Consider the following 6,000-nt stretch of genomic DNA (forward strand, 5'->3'; position numbering starts at 1 on the left):
TTTGAAAGTGTAATGTAAAAAACGACTTGATGAGAATTTAGATAAGATGCAGTGTTTTCAGGTTTCATGCATTTAATAAGCTGTCTAATCAATTCTACTCATTTTTCCAGAAAATGTAATTTATTTATTTTTTATTTAATGAACACAACAGAAACTCAGAGAGTTCCTTGATCATCAAAGTAGCAAAAGCCCGCTGAGCTAGTTCCTGCAAATGTTGTTGTAGGAAGTTTGCAATGCCAAACAAAAAACTTTAAAGGTCTTCACCCTGGAAATAAGACAAATAAGACAGGACGCAACAGGCAACCAGTGTCCGATAAATACCCTGTTCACAGTGAAGCTTTTAAGTAAAGCTAATCTAAGAATGTGTTAGTAGTATGAATTCTGTATGTGTCAGTCTACAAAAATAACAAAAGTACTGAGTGGTGTTCCCTGAGGAGACTAAGCTTACTATAGTGAAACTAAAAATGGTGTTAGATGAAACAAATAAGAACCAAAAAATTTCATTTCAGTTCATTTAAAGCTAATTTAATAAGAGAAACGTGTGAGCAGATCAGAGTAATGCCAGAGAAAAAGTCATCAAGTGATTAGATGACATTGTCTTGAAACCACAAAGATCTGTAAAAAAAGAAAATTGCATCCATCCACCAACAAAATCCATCTAGAATTTCAGGGATATTTCAATGTGGACAAAAGTATTGCATTAAAGTATACTAGTTTCCTGGCAGCTGATTGTGTTTTAGTTTTAAAAAAAATTCTTTACATTACAATTCCCTATTTCTTTTTCAGCACCAAAAAAGTCAGATAAGATTTCCAGGTTTTACTAAGAATGATCCAGTAGAAGAGTGAAGGATGGTATTTATCTTTGAAGTGGATCATTTAAACTGAGGGGGGTTGGGGACAATCAGAGAAAGCTGTGCAGGGGATGCAGGCAAGCAGGCAGACGACAGAAGAGTTGTACCAAGGTTGATCTAACCACAAGAGATTCAAAATAGCTAAGTTTTTTTTTTTTAATGAAAAAACTTTAACCACACTTAAATTACGAACCGAATTTCAAATAAAATGTTGTGAAGCTGTGTAAAATACGAATTAAATGAATGGAATAAATTGCAAATCTCATAAAGCCAAATTACAATGAAACATAGAAAACATATCAAATCTTATCCAATCAGAGATTTGAAAGTTTATTTAAGTAAAGCAAAAAGTAAAAAAAAAAAAAAAAAAAAAAAAAGCACACTAGCATCCCCACAACAACAGTGGATGTGGACTTTTGCTGCAATTCCCAGCTCCTCAGCAGGAAACAGAGGCAGCCAAGAAAGCATTAAAAAAAGACACAAGTGGCTGAGCTGGACAGTGAGTTATGACAATGTTGGCTCAAGGAAGGTGGGAAAGGCTTGTTACGGTCAATCACAGAAGTACAGCCCCAGAATTTAGATTTTCTTGGCATGTGGTCTTAGCATGTTTAGAAAATCTGTCAACAATGGCGCGTATGATTGGTTAGTGTCACAGGGGGGCAAACCGCTGACAGAACAATGAGCACTATGTGACCACGGTAGATCAAGGTTGGGAAAAGGCGTAACAGGCATGCAGGATTAATATAACAACTTTTGCACAAAATGAACAAGGAATGTTTGCTTTCACTTACCTGCCTCTATTCCATTTCATCGCTTTTACCTTCCCACATTGTTTAATTCATCACTCTGGTCGACTAGTTTTCTTGCCTATCATCTGAGAGTCAATCGGTCTCTGTTCTCTGTGCTGTTCTGTCACTTTGGATTTTAGTGTCTCATTCCTGTGAACCGCCTCCCAATCTGGTTGCTTAGAGTTTTCTACCCGTTTCATCACCACCCCATGTTTTACTTCCTACTGCTGTCGGGATTCTCTATTCTGCTTCATCAGTGTCTAGTTGCCAAATAATTTATTGTAATAAATTTAGTTCAGTTCTTTTAAACAATCTCTTCTTACTGTGTTTATGTTTTTCTGTGGCATTATTGGATGGTGGAGATTATAAAAGGCAGAGTTACACTATGCTGTGAAGTTTGTGAAGCTCTGCCCTTACTTTAAACACCCAGGGACAGTAGATGGGCAAGAAAGGAACTCTGTAAAAGCAAAAGCACAGATTGCAAACAGACAGCTCTGTCAGTGGTCTTTGAAAGTCTTTGATTCCTAGAGACCAGTCATCTTGATAACCCTTATGTATTTTCTGCATTTTCGAACTTTGTGTTCAAGGTTGTAAAAAAGATTGTTATTAAAGATAAACGTGTACTTCTAGGAAATGCGTGTAAAGCATGAGGTATTTTTCACCATACACAACAAAACAAGACAAATGTAATATTTGTATGCATTGAACACTTGAACCAAGACCCTGATCTCAAGGCTGTTTCTTTACAAATTAAAGAAGGAGCTCAGGTAAGGCATTTTTATATCTGCCAGTCATAGCCACCTATGTGATTGTTATGTAAAACAAATACATGCTTGTAGCTGTAATATTTGTAGCACTGGGTTAGCATAAACCCCAGAAAGCTTACTAACATCTAAAAAATTTACAATCCACTGCTCATCCTTTTGAACAAGCCCTGTTTCTTACTCACACGTAGTAAAACACAGGTTTTTGTGTTGTGCTGAATGTAGAGGAGCACCTGCACTGTATTTTTAGTTTAGTCTTTCTAAGCTCAGCTTGCCACATGTACCCAACGCTTTCATTTTAGCCTTCACCATTACTCCACCGTGCATGGATGTGTTTTTTTTAATCAGACTATTTATTGGTGCTTGCATCTCTGCTTTTCTATGAATAAAACAAAATCATTACCATCTGGGGATTTAAATTATGCCGGGCTTATATTTTGTCAGCTTTATCTTGTAAACAGCACGACTACATGGATGACTAGTGTGGAAGCAGTTTTTTTCCCCTAACACCACCAGCAATAACACCATTTTTGATTAGCGTCATTATTGTTCGCTTGCTAGTTGTCCAGTATTTTTTAATAAAAATAAATGACATTGTCATCAGTGCATATAATTAGCATGTTGGCATGCTGAAAAAAATAATAACAATCTAAGATGATGATGATGATCATTAGTACCACCGGATTCAAGTACTATTTTACGTCATATACCATAGGCCTCTAAATGTACCATCCAAATTTATTTTCACCAACTGGCCTAACCCCACGAATGTATAAGGTATTTCTAATATTTCATGTTGTGCAGACCACTATAACACAGCTCAGCAAGTGAAAAAAAGAATAAAAACTCATATTCTTCCTTACACTGAGACTTGAAAATTGCCAAGTAGTGCAGATTTCTTGTTAAAATGATGAGCAGGCTCATCAAAACTCAGCAGTGATGGCTGATGAATGCAGCTCTGAAATTACAGGAGCAGTTATGGGGCAGTTTAATTGGATAAAAGCAAAAAGAGTAGATGCGCTTTTTACACAGCGTGGGGTGGAGTCAGCGGGTGACAACAAAATACATTTGGTTTGAAATCCAGACTTAACGCACAATCTGCTGTACCCATATGGAAAAGAAATAGTAAAAACTTATATGTGATTACTCATGAAAGTGGTCACTTTCATGAGTAAATCATATAAGGCTTACATGATTTACTCATGAAAGTGGCCACTTTCTCATTACTTTCATACATTGTTTTCGTAAGTATCCAAAACATACAAGTTTCATTATATAATTTTTCAAGGGATCTTATATCTGTTTTCACTCTTATATGCTTTACATACAAGTTTCACACAAGACAGATACAAACTTTATAAGATTTATATATATCTTTTCCATATGGGTAACTTAATGGGTTTAATTGAAAATCACAAACAATCTTGTACATTGTCATTCAAATCTCTTTTTATATGACTTTACAGTGAAAAGTCAGGCTGTAACAATCATTTTAGTATTGAAGCAAATTGTGGATCTCAAATCATGCTGCAGATTTTTTTTCCTTTTGACTAAAGACAAAATAAAGTCCTCCTGGCAGCAGTTACACTATTTCCAAAAACACTGAATCACATGTAAAGTCATTCAAATCCATATTGAACTGAAAATAGCCCAATAGCATATAAAATGTTAAACCCAAGAAATTATTATTATTTAAATATATACTCATGATATAGATATATTAGGAAAGTTGCGATGGGTGCATGCTTACTACTGTATTACATGGCCTCTTATTTCAAGAATACTCCCATTTGGTAACTGGGGAGAGAAATTGCTGTAATTTTGAAGTAAAAATGTTTTTCCATTCTTGCTTGATATATGACTCATTCACAGTTTGGAGATGCCTTGTTCCTCTTTCACTTTATAAGGCGACTATTATGGTTGACGTGTCTGTTAGTTATGGCAGTTTTGTACCAGACTTCTTCTTCTTTCAGCTGTTCCCACAGCAGATAATCTGCCTCCATCTCACCCTTGGATCCTCTTCTGTCGCACCAGCCCTCAGCATGTCCTCCTTCACAACATCCATGAATTTTCTCTGTGGCCTTCCTTTTTCTCTCCAGCCTGTCAGTTTCATATTCAACATCCTTTGAACACTAAACCCCTTTATCCTCCTTTGCACATGTCCAAATCATCTAAATTTTGTCTCTGTCCTTTCTGGTCACAAAAAAACTAAAAATGAACTTTAGTTTTGCTACCCCCAGCTTTGCCTCCTGTCTTTCTATTAGTGCCACCATACATCAGGTCTCATTATTATCTTGTAAACCTTCCCTTTCACTCTTGCTGCTATATGTCTGTCACAAATCGCCCCTGACAGTCATCTCCATCCACTCCACCCTGCCTTCACTCTCTTCTTTACTACTCTTGTACACTTGGATGGTTAACCACAGGTATTTAAACTCATCCACCTCCTTGCTACCTGGTTGCATCTTCACCTTCACAAACACATTTTGTTTTGCTTCTCCTGGCTTCATTCCCTTTCTCAACAGAGCATGCAGTACCTCCAACTCGCCTGGCTCTCTTTCACCTCCTCCCTAAACTCAGTACTGCTCACAATGCTTTCTGCAAGCATCATAGTCCATAGACACTCATGCCCTTGATGTTCGCAGACAGTATTGTGGTCTGTGAGCTAGATTGCTGTTTTATGTCCAAAAGGTTGTCTTGCTGAAATAAGCCTGACCTTCCATGAAAAGATGTTAGCTAGATAGCAGCACATATTGCTCCCACATCTGTATTTATTTTTCGCTATTAATGGGACATTCTGGGATGTACAAGTGTCATCCGCACTGATGCACCCTAACTTACTGGCTCAGGAAGTGTCTAATGACAGTCCTGCTCCCTCTTTAGCCTGGAGGAAGCATGAATTTTAAATTTTGATCCATTAGAATGTCTTATCACTTCCCCTCAGTCAATCTTGAGTAGAGATTACAATTGTGAATGCAGTGGTAAACTGTGTTTACAGACAACACTCCTCAGAAGTGTGCTTTAGGAGATACTGTTGTTTCCACTCAGCTATGTTTGTCTCCTATGCACTGCTGTCTGAAGAGCTCACTGATAACAGCTATTCAACAATGTTTTTGTCTCTTTTCCTTGCTTCCAGAGATTTTTTGTAACTGTCCATTATTTTTAATGGCTTGTAACGTAAGTAATATATGCTGGTCTTCTTTGCAGTCTTATGGCTGCTATTTTCTCAGGCAGTCTTTGTGAGTGGTGAGACGTATTTACTTTTAAAAGACTCCAGAAGCAACAAATGGTTTGCTCCATCCCCAAACGCCTTTACTATGTTGTGAAGAAAAACACATGCATGTGATGCAAGACCGTGTTAAAGTTTTTTGAAATCTTTTTCTGACATCAAATTTACAAAGCAATACAGTTTTTCTCAATGAATGTGTTGGCTTTGAACTATTTTCAAGCAAATATGGGGTTTCACTGAATTGCAAATGACTGTACTAGTTTGCTTCATGGAGTTGCCAAAATGGTTTGAAAAATGTCCAGTTAATTTTCTTAATTAGCACCCTGCATGGAGTGTTAACTAAAAAGAGAAAGTTATAGACGGGTTAA

Source organism: Aulonocara stuartgranti (genome assembly GCF_965226115.1).
Source record: "Aulonocara stuartgranti genome assembly, chromosome: 8".
Lineage (NCBI taxonomy): Eukaryota > Metazoa > Chordata > Actinopteri > Cichliformes > Cichlidae > Aulonocara > Aulonocara stuartgranti.